General features: G+C 40.4%; 1 protein-coding gene across 1 annotated transcript in view; it reads right to left on the bottom strand.

Annotated features, from left to right (window-relative positions):
- The window catches only part of HGS (hepatocyte growth factor-regulated tyrosine kinase substrate), a 2,162,662-nt gene that overhangs the window by 2,106,344 nt on the left and 36,967 nt on the right, over nucleotides 1–19,351 (bottom strand). The window lies entirely within an intron of this gene.

Raw genomic sequence — 19,351 nt, 5'->3', positions numbered from 1 at the left:
TGAAACCTGAAAACTCAAAAGGCTGCATCCTGCAATACTGACATGCCAAAGGACACCTAGTTCATAGAGTCAAAGTCCAAACAGTCCATGCTTAGTGACAGTTTGAACTATCAAACAGAAACATATACTCGCACTGCAATCATTCAGGAAGTAAACAGTGAAAGCAGACACCCTTAATGGGTTGGCCTTTGACAACATTTTCCTGCAGTGGTTAAGATGCCAAACAAAATATGATACAGTTTGCAATCGACCTGCTTAACAATCATCCATCCTCTTCTCTACAGCGTGCAGGGAAAAACATCTCAATTTTCTTTAACTCCTGCATCCACATCGGAAACAGCAGTATAATTCGACCGGTGTAGGGATATTTTTACAGTGGTTTTGTCCACCCAAAAATCAATGCAAGAGATAAGAGGACTAGTTTAAGGATAATGCTAATGTAATATTGAGAGGAAATAAGAGTTGTCCCCAAGAAGCAACAAATTCTTATTTAAGACCAAAATATTCTTCCCACCTCAAATGATAGCCTCAAGTTTCAAAACCTTGCAAGCAGAAGTGATGGCAACTAAGGAAATATATATTCCAAGAGATGGACTTAACAGCTGCCAAACAAGCATGCTCAGGGAAGGGCAAAAGTTCCAAGAAGATAGAGATCATCAGACGCAGGAAAAGATGGGGTGTGGCCAAGACGCCAGCCTGATAGCAGCAGAAATCCACAGCTCTACTTAGATTTTAATATCCCGAAAGGAAATATACTTTAATTTTTAGAAAAATCTAACTAAAAGTATCCTAAAAGTTAGATTAACAGACTATTATTTTTTAAAAATCAATACATAGCCATGAGATTGTTTTTAATTATTTCTGTCAAGAAGTTTTCTACTAGAGATCTCAAGATAAGCAAGTCAAAGAACCCACACCAGGAGAGCGCACTGAAGAAAGAACTACATCTTATAACAAACATCCAAGAACTGTCACTAAAATGAATATCAAACAAGGCTGCAGTAAACAACTATATATATATATATATATATATATATATATACATATATTTTTTTTTTTTTACTATTCCACTTAGATGCTCCAATCTGAACAGATTCTTGCCTTAGAAGAAACAGTAACTGACCTAAATACCAGAGTGACAGAAAATGAACATCACAATGAATTTCTTCTGAAATAAAACAGCAGGATGAAAGAGAAAGTGGAAGACATTGAAAGTAGATCAAGGAGGAATAACATAAGAATATATGGAATTCATGAGAAAGAACAGGGTGCTAACATGATTTAGTTCCTCAATAAGTGGTTTTCATCAGCACTAAACATGCCCAAATCCCTCTCTTTTGGAATTGAGAGGGCTCGTCAGTCCCTGGCAAATACAGCTTCATCTCTGAGTTCATCTAACCCCAGGTCTATAATAGCTAGATCTCTTTCTTCTCAAGACAAGGACTTAGTGCTGAATCAGCTTGGATTAATTCTGCTATCAAGATGGGTGAAAAAGTTATTAATTTTGACAATGACTACACCTCTAAAGTTATATCCAGAAGAAAGGAGTGTGTTCCTCTAAGTCCTTGAAAAAAGCCAATATTAAAGCTCAAATTCTTTTTCCTACAAGAATAAAAATCATCTTGCCAGGAGATGTGAAGATTTCCTACAAGAAGCAGTAGAATTTATCCAAAAGAAGAAAAGGAATGGTCATCCCAGAGTTTGAAGAGACAGGCAACAAAAAATGGATGGTCTGTGAAGGAAGGAGCAAACAAAACTAAGAGGACAAATGAATAAATTCTTTCTAATTTTAAATGCATTGTTTTATGAATCATAATATATTTCATTCTGGAAAGTCTCTATGCTGAAAAGTAATGCGAATCATTTTTATTAACTTTCTCTTTTCCTTTCTATATCTACTTCTTCTAAACTACATATAGTACTAAGTATTTAAATAACATTCTCACTCTCCTTTCTTCCCATTCTTTTTTGTTACCAATGTTCTTTTTCTCTCTTTTCCCCATTATAAGTACTTAATATACTTTTCCATTTTAAATAACTACAAATGACGTATGTCTTCTAATTCTTCAGTAATAGTATATTTGACTTAATACCAAAGTGCATTTTTTAGTGGGTCAGTGATGGGGTAACAAGTTGTTTCTGATTAGTGTTTCTAACTAGATGTTTTACTCTTTGTTTAGATACATTTAAACATTAATACAGTACATTAATGGTGTTTTATAGATAGCTAAATTTAAGTTTATATATATATATATATATATATATATATATATATATATATATATATATACATACACATACACACACACACACAAGGTTCCTTTTCTTTCCTCTCTCTGGCCTGGTTAACTGGTGGGTAAATGAAACGATTTCTGATTTGAGGCAGACAATATTACTTCTAAACAGCTGTTTTTATATGAAAGGGTTAATTTTTTGATGATGTTGATGTTTTGTGAGGAAATTGGTGGTCTGTGTGACTGTTCTCATTGTGGAGACTCATGACATGCACTGACAAGGCAACTTGGGTGGTTTTTTTTTTGCTTTCTGTGAACTCAAAGCTTTTAGGATCTGAATTTCTCACCGAAAATGCTTTTTTCTTCATTAGAGACAACTTCTGTTGTGCATGAGCCTATTTAGATACTTTTTAACAAGTTTATGAAGCTGCAGCTTGAGGAAACAACAGTGATGACATCATTTGACCTTTGGAACTTGTTAAATGGTTGTTCTTAGAATTCTTTTCCTCTTGAAATTCTTTTATCCTTCACTAGATACTTTGGTACTTTTCTGTTAATGGGGCAACACTTTAAACGCGGTTGCTGAGCTCTGAATCCAGTTACTTGTGTCTTTTTGGTGTTAATATAACCAGGTGTGTGTAAAAATTATTTTACTTAATATTTAAAAAAGAAAAGTTATTTTTAAATGTTACACACACCTGGTTAAAAGGCATGTTAAGGCCCTGGATTTGAGCTGAACGATTGGGTTTAAAGTGTTCCCTACCTACGCACCAAACAGAGAAATGAAAAATAAGAAATGAAGCAAATCTGGAAAAAGTAGGGTGTTTTTTTCTTAAAATTGTAATAATATGCTTACATTTGCCCTACAAGAAATTGCAATTAACTCTCTCCCTTTAAAGTGTGTTACTGTAAATCTCCTGCATGCAGTTGTAATGTGTCTACAGCTCATGAGCTAACTGGCTATCACAGGCAACACCTATGTCACTCCCCTCCCCTTTTTGTTCTTGGTAAATAACAGTAAGATTCAGAAATAATGAAGGAAAATATGGGACACTTAAAAAATATATTATTAGTGCAAACTTGGGCCATTGACACATTGAGAGAATGGAACTTCCTAACAATACTTAATTCCGTTTTAAAGCAGTAGCTGCTGCTTTGAAAAAAAAAAAAAAAAAACGCTTAGTACAAAACAGCTGTTTCTACGATTCTGATGGCATCTTCACAGCTAAAAGATTCCAAATAAGTGTAATTAAAGAATTTCTGTTTTTTGGAGCAAGTAAAAGGCTGCATACTCTTCACATTATGAAGAAAAACATTTCTTCTCACTTTTCCGTTATCGGGGCAACACTTTAAATGTAGTTGCTGAGCTCCAAAGGCAGTGTATTTTTGTGTCTTTTAGGTGTTAATGTAAATGTGTGTGTAACATAGTTAAATGGATATTTAAAAAAGGAGATGTAACTTCTACATTTTACACACACATTTAGATTTACACTAAATTTGAAGCTCAGCAACCACATTTAAAGTTTTGCCCTGATAACAGAAAAGTACCGATAAGTTAAATGGTAAATTAGTTCTGATAAGTGTTTAACTCCTTTGAAAATGCCCATGTTCTCTTACAGATGCATACATTCTGCAGATTCAATGACACTATTAGTAACTAAATGACATCAAGTGAACTAGGAGCTGCATTAGAAAATCATTATGCACATTAACATCAAACGTGTTATATAACTAAGCCTTCAGTAACTAAACAGAGAGTTGTGAGGGTCCCCCTTTTTTTCCTCTCTCTTTCTCTCCACCCTTCCTGATGAAAAACGTCAACATAGATATTAATACATATGAGTAATGTGTATGTAATTGTAAAATAAAATAGTTATGTTGTAATAAGTGTTAATCACACAAGTTATGCTTCATCAGATCCACAGAATAAAACAACAGAACCCATTAAATACTAAAACATGTGCTTCAATTAACCAACAGAATACAGTATGAAAATGCTTATCCTGTGTACTCTTGTGTAGTAAAGTGTTACACTTTTACAGCCTTGGTGGATGCCTGGTTTGTTTGCAGCATTTATCGTATTTACTTCCTACTGGGTAACCTTTGGCTTCCTCATACACATTTTCTTTTTCTTACATGAAAAATGTTAGATAGATGACTGACAAAATGGTTAAATTATCTGATGTTTCTTGAAAAGTCCTGGGAATAATGGCAGTCTTCTTAACTTTCAGCTTCTAATGGTTATACACACTTTGATCTTATGTGTATTTCTGGCATATCTACTTATTAGAGGTGCTATTATCATGTGTGACATTCACATAGCTTCAGATATATTGGATACTCTCATTCTAATGTATATTTCATGGATTCAGATTTCTTTAGTTGCTTTCATAATGCTTTTCTTTTTTATTTTTATACTATATTCTAAGCAGAGATGGATAATTTGTGTCGTTTGGTATTGGAGAGGTGGTTGATGGGTGGTTTAATTAAGTTTTTAACTAAACCAGAAACTTTATGTTTTATGCATGTGTAAATAGTTTGGGGTTTTTGAAAGTAGTGCTTAATACACGTTATGCATCCATAAGTAAGTTTTCAGTAGATTTCAAGTCAACACGGAAGAAAGGTCTTTCAGTTAACATAAACATTACAGTCAATGGCTTATAAATGATTATTAAATATTAATGGTTTGAACAATAATGTCAAAAGAGCTGGTTTGCTTAAATATATCAAAATGCATAAAGCCCAGATCATCATTTTACAGGAAACCCATCTATTAAAAAATGATCTATAAAAATATTCATTCAATGGCTATACCATTCTGGCCGATTCATGTTTTAAGACTAAGAGAAGGGGCACTCTTATTCTATGTAAAAATACTTATACTATGCCAAGAATTGTAGATACAATTTCAGACAAAGATGGGATGCTTAAGCATGGTTATTTTGGAACTCAATAAGAAGTACTATACTTTGATTAATACATAATTAATACCAGGAATGAGTACTAAATATGTTGACAAGTATCTGGACCTGATCACTTAAAATGCAAAAGGGGAAATTATAGCAACAGGTGATTTTAACTGCCTATTATCAGGCAATGATGCTTCTAAAAATGGTAAAATAAAACTAACATCTCAAGCCAAAAAGTTAAATAACTTTACAAACCAAATGAACCTTAAAGATATACATGGTCTAAGATAACATTATTCCTTATTCTATACTCACTATTCATATCGGTTTGGTACACAAACAAACATTGATAAGGTCTTTGTATTAAATAATATGTACTCTAAAATAAGTGACTTATCTATAACTACTTGTCCACTTTCGGACCATAATGAAATAAACTTTACATTAACTACACATTCAGATGATTTAAGATTTCTACAGAGAATTCTTGCTTGAATAACTGCATTAAATGACTTTAGGGAATGGATAATGAAAGAAATAGACATGTTTATGGAAACAAAAGAACGGTGAAGTGACTGATGCTATATTATGGGACACCTTTAAAATTTATATATATGACAGAATAAAATCTTGGCACCTTAAAAAAAGGTGAGAGTGGGACAAAGAATTTTCAGACTTACAAAAAACATAGACAAGATAAAAATGGACGCAAAACCAAATAAAGTAGCACATAACGAAATTACTATGTTAAATCAGAAATACTTAGAAGTTCTGAATAATAAGGTAGCCATAAATCTGGAAAAATTGAAATTACAATCTTATGCTGTAAATCCCAAATATCTGCATAAAATAGCTGTAAGATCCAAAAAAAAAAAAAAAAAAAAAAAAATTCAATCAAAATCTTACTAATGAGATTAAATATAGAAGTGATGATTCAGTTAAGAGTACATGGGCATATTAGAAGTGTTCAAAAACTACTATAAAGATATAAATAATAATACACCACTTTTGGAGACAGATAATGTAATAAATACTTTTATTCAAGAAAATATAACTACTCAGGTGTCAATGCAACAAAATAACATATTAAATAAACAAGTAACACTAACAGAAGTGAAAGAGCAAATAAAAAATTTAAAAGATAATAAAGCTGAACTATATAAGATTTTTCCTGAATATATAATAAAAAAATGAGCGTCTTAAAATGTATAACACCCCCATCGTGGAAATACTCAATTATAACCCCCATATTAAAACAAGGTAAGGACCCCAAGTCTTGTGAGTCATATAGGTCAATTTTGTTACTAAACACAAATTATAAAATTTTCATGACAATATTAGCTAACAGGATAAAGAAAATATTGCCTAATCTGACAATGATCAGAGAGGGTTCATTCTTCATAGAAAAGTGCAAGACAACATTATTAAATTACTATCATTAAGACATAGCATGCAAATACAAATACAGTTGTGTACACTTAGCATAAATGTAGATGTTAGAGTGTAGTCACTGTTGCAGTCACTACTTTTGGGTTATCTGCCTGCAGGTAGCCCTCAGCCAGCCTGAATATCAGTCTTGGATCCCTGCGCCAGATGCTGTCCCTTCTTCCATGACGTCAGGTCGTCAGGGGTATAAAACATTCAGCCGATGCCATTACATCTCATTTTCTTGCCCCAGATGTCAGGTGCCCCCATAATGGGAAGCAATTATATGCAAGGTTACACCTCCAACAAAAAGCAAATAAACAAGAAGAAAGGTATAGCCAAGAGAAGTCAGGGGGCTGGAGGGAGGGTAACCAGGACTGAAACAGTGAATACACTCTAACATCTACATTTATGGTACGTGTACACAACTGTACTATGTTCTTCGTGTTTCACTGTTGCAGTCATTACATTTGGGTTGATTCCCAAAGCTAAGGAAGGGAGGAGGAAGTTAGAGAGCATTAGGACCAGCTACTGAGCCCTGCAAGACTGCAGTGGCAAAACCAGCTCTGGATTTAAAAAAAATAGCCATGTGGTAATGCTTGGTGAAGGTATGTACAGATCTCCAGGTAGTAGCTTCTAGGATGTCCCTGGTAGGGACACCTCTGAGAAAGGCTGTAGAGGTACATGCAGCCCTGGTGGAATGTGATCTTATCCCCTGTGGGGTAGGTTTTCCATGGTGCTTATAGCAGAAATGAATGCAATGGGCTATCCACTTAGAAATGGTTTGCTTTGAAATGGCCTTCCCCTCTGCCCATGCAGCAAAGCCAACTAGCAGCTGTTCAAACCTTCTGAAAGGCTTAGTCCTGTCCAAATAAAATCTAAGTTGTCTGTGCACGTCCAAAGAGTGCAGTATTCATTCTCCTTTGCTCTGTGGATAAGGGAAAAAAGTAGGGAAATGAATGGGCTGATTAAGGGCCACACTAGACACCACCTTGGGCATAAACGAAGGACTGGGCCTGAGGGACACCCTGTCTGCATGGAAGATGATGAAGGGCTCCACTGCCATGAGGGCCTGTAATTCAGACTCTCTTCTTGCTGAAGTGATGGCTAGAAGGAAGGCTGTTTTCCAAGAAAGGAATTTCAACTCTGCAGTAGCAGCTGGCTCATAAAGAGGTAGAGTGAGCTTTTCCAATACAAAGTTAAGGTCCCAGGCTGGAGCAGGGGCTCTCCTGGGTGGTCTTAAATTTTTGGCCCCTCTGAGGAATTGCTTTAGCAGGGGATGAAAGAAGAGGGGTGGTTCAGTATTATAATGTGCTGAAATAGCAGAGACATGAATGTTAACTGACGAGAAGGAAAGGCCCTTGTGCAGCATCTCTGTTAAGTACTGAAGAATATGCGGTAAGCTGGGCACCGTTGTGCCCATCCCATGAGTCTAGCTCCTGGAACAGTATCTTTTTAACTTTTCAGCATAGGATTTTCTAGTACTAGGCCTCCTTGCCTCCAGAATGACATCTAGCACCCGTTTACTGAGGGATGCTATTGGAGAGCTCAAGGAATTAAGCCATGCTGCAAGGTTCAGGGTTTGAAGGGTGCAGAATCTGGCTCTCCTGCTGGGAGGGCAGGAAAGGGGTCTGGGGCAGGTGCCATGGTTCCAGCAGAGACATACTGCGCAAGAGGGGTTACCAGTGTTGACATGGCCAGTCTGGTGCAATCAGTATTGTCCCTGGTGTGTTCTGTTTGATCTTTATCAGAACATTCGAGAGGAGAAGCAGAGGGGGAAAGGCATAAACTGAGGCACTTTTCCCAGGGAAGGACACATCCACTTTCCAAGCTTAACTGTGGGAAGTCCTTGTGCAGAATTTGTCCAATAGGTAGTTTTGGGGGGAGGCAAACAGGTCTATCTCTGGATTCCCCCATTTGTTTCTCAAAAGGTTGAATATCTTTGGTTCCAGTTTCCACTCGTGTGGGTCCATGAGATTTCTGCTTAGGTCGTCTGCCAGTGAATGTAGCTTGCCTAGAATTGAGCTTGTAGGTGCACTTGGTAGCTCAAGGCTGTGTTCCACAGAGCCATGGCTGGTCTGCAGAGAGGATACGAGTGGGTTCCTCCATTCTTGTTTATGTACCACATAACAGTGGTGTTGTCTGTCTATCAATAATTGTCCTGGAAGAATGTGGTCCTTGGAGGCTATCAGGGAATTCTGTACAGCTAACATTTCTTTTTGACTGATATGCAGGTGCATCTGACTCTGGCTCCATTTGCCCTGAATGCACTGCCCTGCCAAGTGAGCCCCACATGCATAGTCTGATGCCTCTGTTGTTAGGGGTAGAGTGAATGGGAGCTCTTTGCTGTGGTAGCAGGCCTCTGCCCACCAAAGGAACTCTGTCTTTATGCAAGGAATGATAGGAATCATTGATTCCAGGCCCTGAGAATATTGACACCATAGGCTTTTTAGATACCATTGTAGTTTCCCCATATGCAGTCTTGCATATGGAATTAGTAGAATGAAAGAGGCCATGAACCCCAGGACTTGAAGGATTTTCCTTGCAGATATCTGGGTCTTTGTGGCCAGTAGTTTGAAGTAGGCTGTCAAATAAACTTGTTTCTCTGGCGTGAGGTAAGCCATCTGGGAAGTTGTTTTCAAGCTTGCTCCCAGGAATACAATTTGTTGGCAGGGTACTAGATGAGATTTCTTTTAATTTACGGTGTACCCTAGTGAGGTTAAAAGTTTCTTTACAAATGCCAGATGTTTTAATAGCATACCCTGGCTTTCTGACTAAATTAGACAATCGTCCAGGTATGGGCATATTTGAATATTTTTTTGCCTGCAAAATGGAATGACTGGAGCTAGGCACTTTGTGAATACCCTGGGCGCAGTAGATAAGCCAAAGGGAAGTGCAAAGAACTGACAGTGCCTGAGCCTGATCTGAAGCGTAGGTATTTCCTGCAAGATTCCCTTATTGGGATGTGCAGGTAAGCTTCCTTTAAGTCTAAGCTTGCCAACCAGAAATCTTTGCCTAGCATAGGAAGCAGCTGTTGAAGTGTTAGCATTTTGAATTTTGGGATTACCAAACAGGTGTGTAGAATAAAGAGGTCCAGGATAGGATGCCAGGAGCGGTCTTTTCTGGGTACCAGGAAAAGTCTTTAGTAAAAACCTTGTCCCCTTTCTTCTGCTGGGAGAGGCTGAATAGCCCTGACACTTAGAAGAGAGAGAACCTACTGTTGGGCCTCTGCCCCCTGATCTGGGGGTAGGTCTGGCCAACCGTTTGGGGTTGGTAAGGTGTGGAAGTGGAATCTGTATCCTTGGAAAACTATATTTAACACCCATTTGTCCTGGGTAATGTTCCCAGTTTTTTGCATGCCAGGCGATCTTTTCCCCTAAGGGAGCAGGCAGATGAGCAGGGCTTGGAAAGTTTAAGGTTAAGTCATTGTGACATTTTTCCATAGGGGGTGTCTTACTACTTCCAGCTTTGGAAGTGGGAGCCCTCCACTGCTTAGGCCTGTGATTACCTTGAGACTGTAGCCTAGGTGGTCTGCTGTTCCTGGGTTTGGACTGAAGGCCTGGAAGAGACAGGAAAGGACCAATTCTTAGAAGGCCAATGCCTACTAAATCTGGGAGGCTGTACTTGCAGGAAATCTGTAACAGTTTGCATAGATTTAGCTTTTTCCTACATCTTTTTAAGGACGACTTCTGCTTTGTTACCAAACAGGCGGTCTTGGTTTAAGGGAGCATCAAGTAATTTAGCTTTAACGTGATCTGGCAAATTGTGCTCCTTAAGCCAAGCATGCTTTCTAAGAACAGACCCAGTGACAGCAGCCCTGCAAGATGCTTCTAAAGAGTCAAAACCACATTGAAAAGTATATTTACAAACTTGTTCAGCAGAATGCATAAAATCCTATAATTCTTTATTTTCAGCACAGTCAGAAATCAACATAATTTTCTGCTTAAGTAGTCCCTTAATATGCTGTTGATACTTTAACATATGAAACTGTCAGTTTAAGGCCCTAATGGCCAAAGTAGCAGAAGTGTACACCTTCTTACCCAATCTGTTCAAGGCCTTGGGATCTCTATCAGAGGGGGTAGGGTTTTTGGCAGTAGTAGCCATAATGCCTTTAGGCCCGAGGGAAATGGTCTCTGGGTCTGCAGTAGGATTCGGGAAGAGGAACATGTGAGAGTCAGGTACTCTGTAATACCAGTCAGGTTTCCTGGGAGCTGGAGGTAAAGTGTCTGGGGCCAGGCTAGATTCCAAGAAGGCATCATTTATAATGTCCAGGACAGAAGGGATAGCTAAAGGCCTGCGTTGAGGAAGGAGTAAGACTTCCCTAAGCCTCTTTTTGGAGTCAGAGTAATCCTGGCTTTCCCAGTGGAAATGCTCCCTAAGAGTAAGCAAGGTTTCACCAAAAGAAAAATCTTCTGGAGGGGAAGCAGAGGGGAATGGAGTCCTCTGCATCAGAATCCTCATAGGTAGATAAGGGCACATCCAGGTATTCAGAAGAAACAGAAATGTCAGAATCTTGATCATTAGAATCAGAAGGAAAATCAGTTCTAGGTCTCAGAGGGGGAAGGCTAGCTTCCCCTAATTAAAGTAATAAGGTCTTCAGCCATTCTTATCATTTGTTTTTTAAGCATATGGGCCTGACCATGCAGTTTGGACGTCTGTTTTCTAGATGTGGGTCAAGTTTTAGGCCTTGAAAAAGAAGATGGCGTCAGTTTGAAATGCAAGTCAGTAGGCCTGAATACAACCTCAGAAGCCGGTGCCTGCACAGCGGCTCCGGTCCCATCCAAGGTAGAGACATCCGCAGGTTCCATAGTCGAAGAAGCATCCTGCGGCATACCGGACTCCGAATGGGTCTCAGTAGAGGACTACGAATCTGAAGTAGCAGGTATCAGGGTCTGCGAAAGTGATTCATTGAGTACCGGCAAACTGGCGACTAGCTTAACGAAGTGTCGTCGGCAGCTTTGGACCTATGCGGTCTGTCTCTGTCTTTATCTTTACATTTTTTTCAGAATGTCGGTAGTCGGATGGCTTACTGAAGCCATTTCTGGATAGTTAAACACAGTACCAAAATAATTTGCAGCAAAAATGAACAGATGACTAATAGTTTGGGGGCTGAATAAGGCACAAAACAGACAGCGAGGGACATTGTGATCTGGGCCTAAGCAAGGAATGCAGTACGAATGAAAATCTTTGAGGTATTTGCTTTCCACAGGTAATACAATTGTTAACTTTTACTGACATCGGTTTAGAGCAAGAAAAAAGGATCCCCAATGGAATATTTAGCTTTTTTGAAGACTTCGGTATTGAAACTCGAAAACAAAAATTTCAGGAGTCGGCCGACCAGCACTTGCGAACTGTTTCTGCTTCGGGCATCGCGCAGCAAGAAAGACTGATGTAATGGCGTCAGCTGCATGTTTTATACCCCTAACGGCCTGACGTCATGGAAAAAGGGACAGCATCCAACGCAGGGATCCAAGATTTTGATATTCAGGCTGGCTGAGGGCTACATGCGGGCAGATAACCCAAATGTAATGACTGCAACATTGAAACATGAAGAATATCTAACTATTATCAGCCTAGACATAAAAAAAGCTTTTGATTCTATTAGTTGGTCTTATCTACACAGAATTCTGATTGGCTTTGAATTCTCCTGAGACTTTGTCAACTTACTAATGAAAATTTATAGTGGGGCACAAGCTTATGTGAAAATCGGATCACATCTATCGACACCACTAGAAATCCTGACAGATGGGTAGAATCCCAAAGCTAAGTAAGGGTGGTAGGCACTAAGTGGAACTAGGAGGGGCTAGGATGCCCTGCAGGACTGCTGTGGCAAAGCCCGCTCTAGATTTTGAGTACAGTGGGAGGAGATAGTGCTTGGAGATGGTGTGCACTGAACTCCAGGTGGCTGCTTCCAAAATGTCCTTGGTAGGGACCCCCCCTGAGGAAGGCTGCAGAGGTAGCTGTGGCTCTGGTGGAGTGGGATCTGATGCATGCAGGCACAGTTTTTCCATGAAATGAGTAACAAAAGCGTATGCAGTGGGCTATCCATTTTGAAATTGTCTGTTTGGAAATAGCCTTTCCCTGAGCACCTGCAGCATAGGACACAAAGAGTTGCTCAGATTTCCTGAATGGCTTTGTTCTGTCCAAATAGTAACGAAGTTTACTGTGAATGTCCAAGGAATGTAGTAGTCTTTCCCCCTTTGTTTTTTGGATTAGGATAAAAGGTAGGCAAGTGGATAGTCTGATTCAAAGCTACACTGGATACTACCTTTGGCATAAAGGTAGGGTTGGTTCGTAAGGAAACTTTGTCCTGATGGAAAATGATGAATGGTTGCACAGCCATGAGGGCCTGTAGCTCCAAAACCCTGCGTGCTGAGGTGATAGCCAGAAGAAAGGCTGTTTTCCATGACAAGTACTGTAACTCTGTTGAAGATGCTGGCTCTAAGGGAGGAAGGGTCAGCTTTTCCAATACGAAGTTGAGGTCCCAAGCTGGGACTGGTGGTTTCCTTGGGGGTTTTATATTCTTTGCCCTTCTGAGGAACTGCCTTAAGAGAGGGTGAGAGAATAAAGGAGGATCTGTGTTGCATTGTGCAGAAATGGCTGAAGCGTGGATCTTGATGGAGGAGAAGGAAAGTCCATTGTTTAACATCTCAGCTAGGTACTGTAAAATTTGAGGCATATTTATTACTCAAGGATTCTGTCCCTTTTCTTGATTCCAGGCACAAAATCGTTTCCATTTGACGGAGTAGGCCTTTCTAGTAGAGGATCTTCTGGCCTCCAAGATGACATCCTGCACCTCCTTGGAGAGGAGAAACTGTTGGGAAATCAAGGAATTCTCCATGCAGCTAGATTTAGAGTTTTGAGATTGCTGTGAAGGGTTTTGCAGTTGTGCTGGGACAACAGAAGAGGGACTAGAGGTAGGATCCATGGTGGGGAATGTGTCAGGCTCTTCAGGAGCGGATACCAGTGTTGCCTTGGCCAGTCTGGAGCAATGAGAATCATTTTTGGCCTCTCTGCTCTGGCTTTTAATAGAACTTTGGGCAGCAGAGGAAGAGGCGGGAAGGCATAGACTGTCAATGTTGCCCAACTGAAGGAAAGTGCTTCCACTTTCCAGGCCTGTGGATGATATGTCCTTGAACAAAATTTTTTCAACTGGCAATTTCTGTGGGTAGCAAAGAGATCTATGTCTGGCTGTCCCCATGCCTGAGTTATCTTTGTGAAAACTTGAGGATGCAACTTCCATTCGTGTGGATCTGTCATATTTCTGCTTAGGTTGTCTGCCAGTGTGTTTTCCTTTCCTGGCAGGAATTGTGCCTGTAGTTGAATTTGCAATTCCAGTGCTGTGTTCCATAAGGTCATGGCTTACCTGCACAGGGGGTATGAATGAGTTCCCCCCCTGTTTGTTTATGTACCACATCACTGCGGTGTTGTCTGTCCTTATCAATAGCTGGCCTGGACGCAGTAGGTCTTTGAAGGTCATAATAGCCTTTTGCACGGCTAGCATTTCCTTTTGGTTGATGTGAAGGTGCTTCTCTTGTCGGGTCCATTTTCCCTGAATGCACTGATCTGTCGTGTGCTCCCCAGGCGTAGTCTGAGGCATCTGTTGTGATGATTTGAGTTGCTTGAGGTACACAGAAAGGAAGACCTGTGTTTCTTTGGCAAGCTCGAGTCCACCACAAAAATTCCTTTTGAAGGCATGGAATGAGTGGTATAATTGCTTCCAAGCTGTGGCTGTGTTGAGACCATAAGTTTTTCAGGTACCATTGAAGTTTCCTCATATGCAGCTTTGCACATGGGATTAGTAGGATGCAAGATGCCATGAATCCCAGAGCTTGCAGGACTTTCCTTGCAGTTAGCCTGGTGTAAGTCGCCATTTTTCTGAAGTATTGAGACTGTTGCCCTTGCTTGTCTGGCGTGAGGTAGGCCATCTGGGTGGTTGTATCCAAGCTGGCACCCAGGAAAATTATTTGTTGAGAGGGTATTTTCTTTTTGTTGACTCTGTATCCCAGGAAGTTCAACAGTTTTATTACAAACGCCAGGTGCTGCAGTAGTATGTCCTTGCTGTCCACTTGGATCAGGCAGTCATCCAGATATGGGTAGATTTGTATCCCTTGTAGTCTGCAGAAGGCGATTAATGATGCCAGGCATTTCGTAAACACTCTGGGCGCAGTAGATAAGCCAAAGGGCAATGCAGAGAATTGGTAATGGGTTGAACCTGCAAGATATCTGAGGTATCTTCTGCAATCTTGTCTGATAGGGACATGCAGGTATGCCTCCTTGAGGTCCAATGTTACCAGCCAAGACTCCTTGCCCAGCATGGGAAGAAGCTGCTGCAATGAGAGCATCTTGAATTTTGGCACCTGTAGATATGTGTTTAGGATGGATAGGTCTAAGATAGGTCTCCAATCTTTGTCTTTCCTTGGTACCAGGAATAGTCTGGAATAAAACCCTTGACTTTGTTCTTTTGCAGGTACCTCTTGAATTGCTTTCATGTCCATGAGAGCTGAAACTTGTTTTTGTGCCTCTGCCCTTTGATTTTGTGGCAGGTTTGGCATGCCTCTCATTTTTGGAAGGGTGTGAAAGTGGAACCTGTAGCTTCGGTCTATAATGTCCAGAATCCATTTGTCTTTTGTAACAATATGCCAATTTTTTGAGAATAATGTCAGTTTTCCGCCCAAAGGTGCTGCCATTAAAGCTTTGCTTGGCAGGTGTAGGGGGAAGTCATTGTGTCTGTTTTCTAAAAGACTGTGATCTATCTTCTCCACCTCTTGGGGTTGGTGCTTGCCACTGTCTGGCTCTGAAAGATCCTTGAGGTTGCCCTCTACCCCTTGGGTGCCTGTATCTGCCCCTTTGAGGTCTGTCCGTGGCTGGAAAGGACCAATTTTTTGAAGGCCAGTTTCTGCTGAAATGTGGAGGTTGTACCTGCAGGAAATCTTTCACTGTTTGCATTGATTTCGCTTTTTCCTCCATTTTCTTTAGCACCTCCTCAGCTTTAACACCAAACAATACATCTTTTTGAAGAGGTGCATCTAATAATTTAGCTTTGACATGATCTGGTAAGGTTTGCTCTTTGAGCCAAGCATGCCTACGTATAACAGACTCCGTAACAGCAGCTCTACATGAGGCCTCTAAAGCATCAAAACCACACTGCAAGGTATGTTTACCCACTTGCTCTGCACCATGCAACAAATCCTGCAACTCTTAAATCTGGTTGTGTCATCTTGCTTTTCAGCTGAGGTATCAAAAACTGCTGATACTTTAACATATGGAACTGACAGTTTAATGCCCTCATGGTTAAAGTGGCCGAGGTGTACACCTTTTTCCCCCACGTTTCTAAAGCTCTGGAATCTCTCTGAAGGTAATGGGTTTTTAGCAGTAGAGGCCTTAATTCCCTTGGGACCCTGTGAAATTGTTTCTGGGTCAGCAGTATGGCTTTTATATAAGAACTGGTGGGAATCAGGAACCCGGTAATACCTGTCTGGTTTATCAGGAGCTGGAGGCAAAGAATCTGGATTAAGGCTGGCTTCTGTGTACACATCATCCAATATATGTAAAACAGGAGGGATAGCCAGAGGCCTATGCTGGGGGGGCAGAAGAAATTCCCTGAGCCTTTTCTTGGAATCTGAGTAATCTTGGCCTTCCCAATGAAAGTGTTCCCTCAATGTATGCAGGGTTTCCCCAAAAGAGAAGTCCTCAGGGGGGAGACCGAGGGAATAGACTCCTCTGCATCAGAGTCTTCGAATGGAGAATAGGCATAATCCTGGTCCTCAGATAGTTCTGAGGTAATAGAAGCTTGATCTGAGGAAGGGTAGTCTTCCTCTAATCTGGGCCTTTTGTCAGAGGGGGGTTGAGAACCCCTGATCAGAGTAATCAAATCCTCAGCCATTTAAAGCATCTGTTTTTTAGGCATGGTGCCTTGAGAGGGGGGTCTGAGGAACCTGTTTTTTGGTTTTCATGGCTACTTTAGATTTAGTGAAGGCTTTAATAGAGGAGGAAGGCCTGAAGACCCCTTGAGAAATGGCAGGCCTGTCTAAATTCTGAGTTTCCCCACCAGGAGTGGCGTCGGGATCTGTAGTAGGAATGGGGGCAGAGGAGCCTGCGACCTCGGGTACTGAAGACACCGGTAATGCATTGTCATCGGTAGTCAGGGGCTGCGTAGGCGCCTTGCTGAGTACCGGAGAACTGGTAGTCGGCCTTAGCGTGGTTTCAGTAGGTGGTGCGGACCTCGTATGTCGGTCCTTATCTTTGCGTTTTTTGCTCAAAACTGGAGTCGGAGTATCCGACGACATAATATAATTACATTTTTTGCCGAAAAAGTGAAGGGCGAACTCCGCCCGACGCTTAATAGTGCGTTTGAATCTAGCACAGAAACGGCAGGCCGAGACGTCGTGGTCTGGGCCTAAGCAAGGTATACAGAAAGAGTAGAAATCCTTATGTGGTATTTGCTTCCCAGAAGAAATGCAATTATTAACTTTGTCTGACATCGGTCTGAGGCAAGAAAAGTTTCCCCAACGGGGTACTTAGCTTTCAAGAAGACTTCGGCTGAAATACTTTCGTAAATCTCAGGAGCTGGCCGACCGGCACTTGCGAACTGCTTCTGCTTCGGGCACTGCGCGGCAAGAAAGACTGGAGAAAATGGCGTTGGCTGCCTCTTTTATACCCCTGCCGCACTGACGTCAGGGAAGAAGCGACTACAACTGACGCCGGACCTAGACTTTGGAATTCGGCCGACCGAAGGCCCGCCTGATGGCAGGATAACCCATCTGTTATGACTGCAGCTGTATGCACGATGAACATTAAATCTTATACTCAAAAACAGTGAAAGTAAATGTTGGAAATGTGATGAATTACAAGAGGCCAACTGGGTTCACATGTTCATTGAATGTAGAAATGTTGTTCAATACTGGAAAGACTTCAGATATTTTGCAAATGCTGTATGGTCTGATAACTTTCTTATTTCTAACTCACTAATCAATGTTCAATGTTCCTAGACCTAAAGTAATACCTAAATCTCAGATGCAGTTACTCTGGTCAATTCTTGCAATTGCCAGAAAAGTTATTACTTTGAACTGGAAAAGTAAACAAGATTTGATGTTTTAAAGAGTTTATTAACTTAGCATAAGTTGTTTGTAAAAAAGAAGAACTGCAGACCATTTGTTATAGAACTCATAACATTACTCATAAAAAAACAGCATGGCAAAAATTGGAAAACATTTTGTACAAATACTGATAATCGTTATCATGGATGAATGTAAATACTTTTATTTTATTTTATTATATGTACATTATATGTACATTTGCATATGTTTACAATGAAAACAAAAATGTTTTTGAAATAAAAAGAAGCAGGCAAAGATGCAGCACTCCCCTCTCCCCCCACACACACTTATTCTTTTAATATCTGAACCTTACTCTATCACTCCCCCCACCCCCAGTCAACCTGCATCAACCCATCCACACATTCTCATAAGGGAGGAGTATCAAATTACTGGAAGTTGGTGCAGTCATGTTTGGTGGGCTTCACAGAAATTCCATGTTTGGTGGGCTTCACAGAAATTCCAATCACCCTCCTTGCAGCAGTGACTACTGCACGGTACCTGCACAGTAAGATACATGCAGGTCTCCAGTCGTTCCATCCTTAAATGCAATCCTGCACACCACTTGAGAGAACATGGGTCATAGTCCTTGCCCAGGGGCTAATTCTGTCTTTTTCCCAAGGTGGGGCAGCCAATAGTAGCTGCCCTTTTCCTACTTATGTGCTTGAGCTACTAAACAAACTGATAATATGGGTAATAATAAGGGTAGAACCATTGTAATGGAATATTTGACCATCTGATGCTTGGGCACAGTCCCAGTTATGATGGATAAAAAGGCTGGGAACATGGACTCCCAACAATGGAAACATGAAAACCCAAAGCATACATATATCTCAGGAGGGTCAAAAAACAGGGTTGTAAACACAAACGTCTTCAGTCCAGAACTAGCTCCCAGTGGGGATCAGTGTTGATGATCCAAACATACACTGGTGATGGCTTACAACAATGTAATTACAGGTGTTTTGATCGGATCACACAAATTAGTGCAACTTCTACTACTGCCACATGGCATGAACCATAATTCCTAGGAATGTGATAGGACATGAACTATGGTCTGACAATGAGTTAAGGTCAGTGTGCAAACTAAAGCAGATGGTGGAATGAAAATTGTGCAGGTTCTGTCTTTTCAAAGGGCAAATTTGTTTTGAAGGAACATTATACACAATGCCAGACATATCTCTTGCAAAGTAGACGAATCTGTGTCTAAGAGATCTGTGTTGCAATTAAAACTATCCAGCAGAACACTTCATAAGTTACTTATTATTTGACATTTGTTGACCCGCTTTGGTTCAGCTGGGACAGAGCCCTTTTTCAGTAGAGACCCGGGGAGAAAAGCTCCATGATTTTTACAAACTTACAACAGTTATGTTAATGCATACAATACATACAAATGTAAGCAGACATGTACAAAAAGCAGGTTAACATGAATGGTAATTACTCTGAACAAATCAGCATGCAATATGGTACATTGCAACAGTATACAGAAGATAAGATAAAATTAGGAGGGCAATGAATAGAGGTAATTGTGTATTAAGAGGTGGGTAAGTATGGGTTTCTAAGCTTAGTCATTCTACTGTTAAAGACTATACATCAGTACAAGTTAATTTGGCTGAGAGTAGGAGAAGAGGGGGTAGTATGAAACAATTTTAGAATAGTAGGTTGGGGGTAGACAGTTAGGTAGGGTGGT

This window comes from Protopterus annectens, chromosome 4.part0 (assembly GCF_019279795.1).
Source record: "Protopterus annectens isolate FY-2018-M chromosome 4.part0, PAN1.0, whole genome shotgun sequence".
NCBI classification, from domain to species: Eukaryota; Metazoa; Chordata; order Ceratodontiformes; family Protopteridae; genus Protopterus; species Protopterus annectens.
The sequence above is the reverse complement of the archived record's forward strand: the minus strand, read 5'-3'. Positions and strand labels throughout refer to the sequence as shown.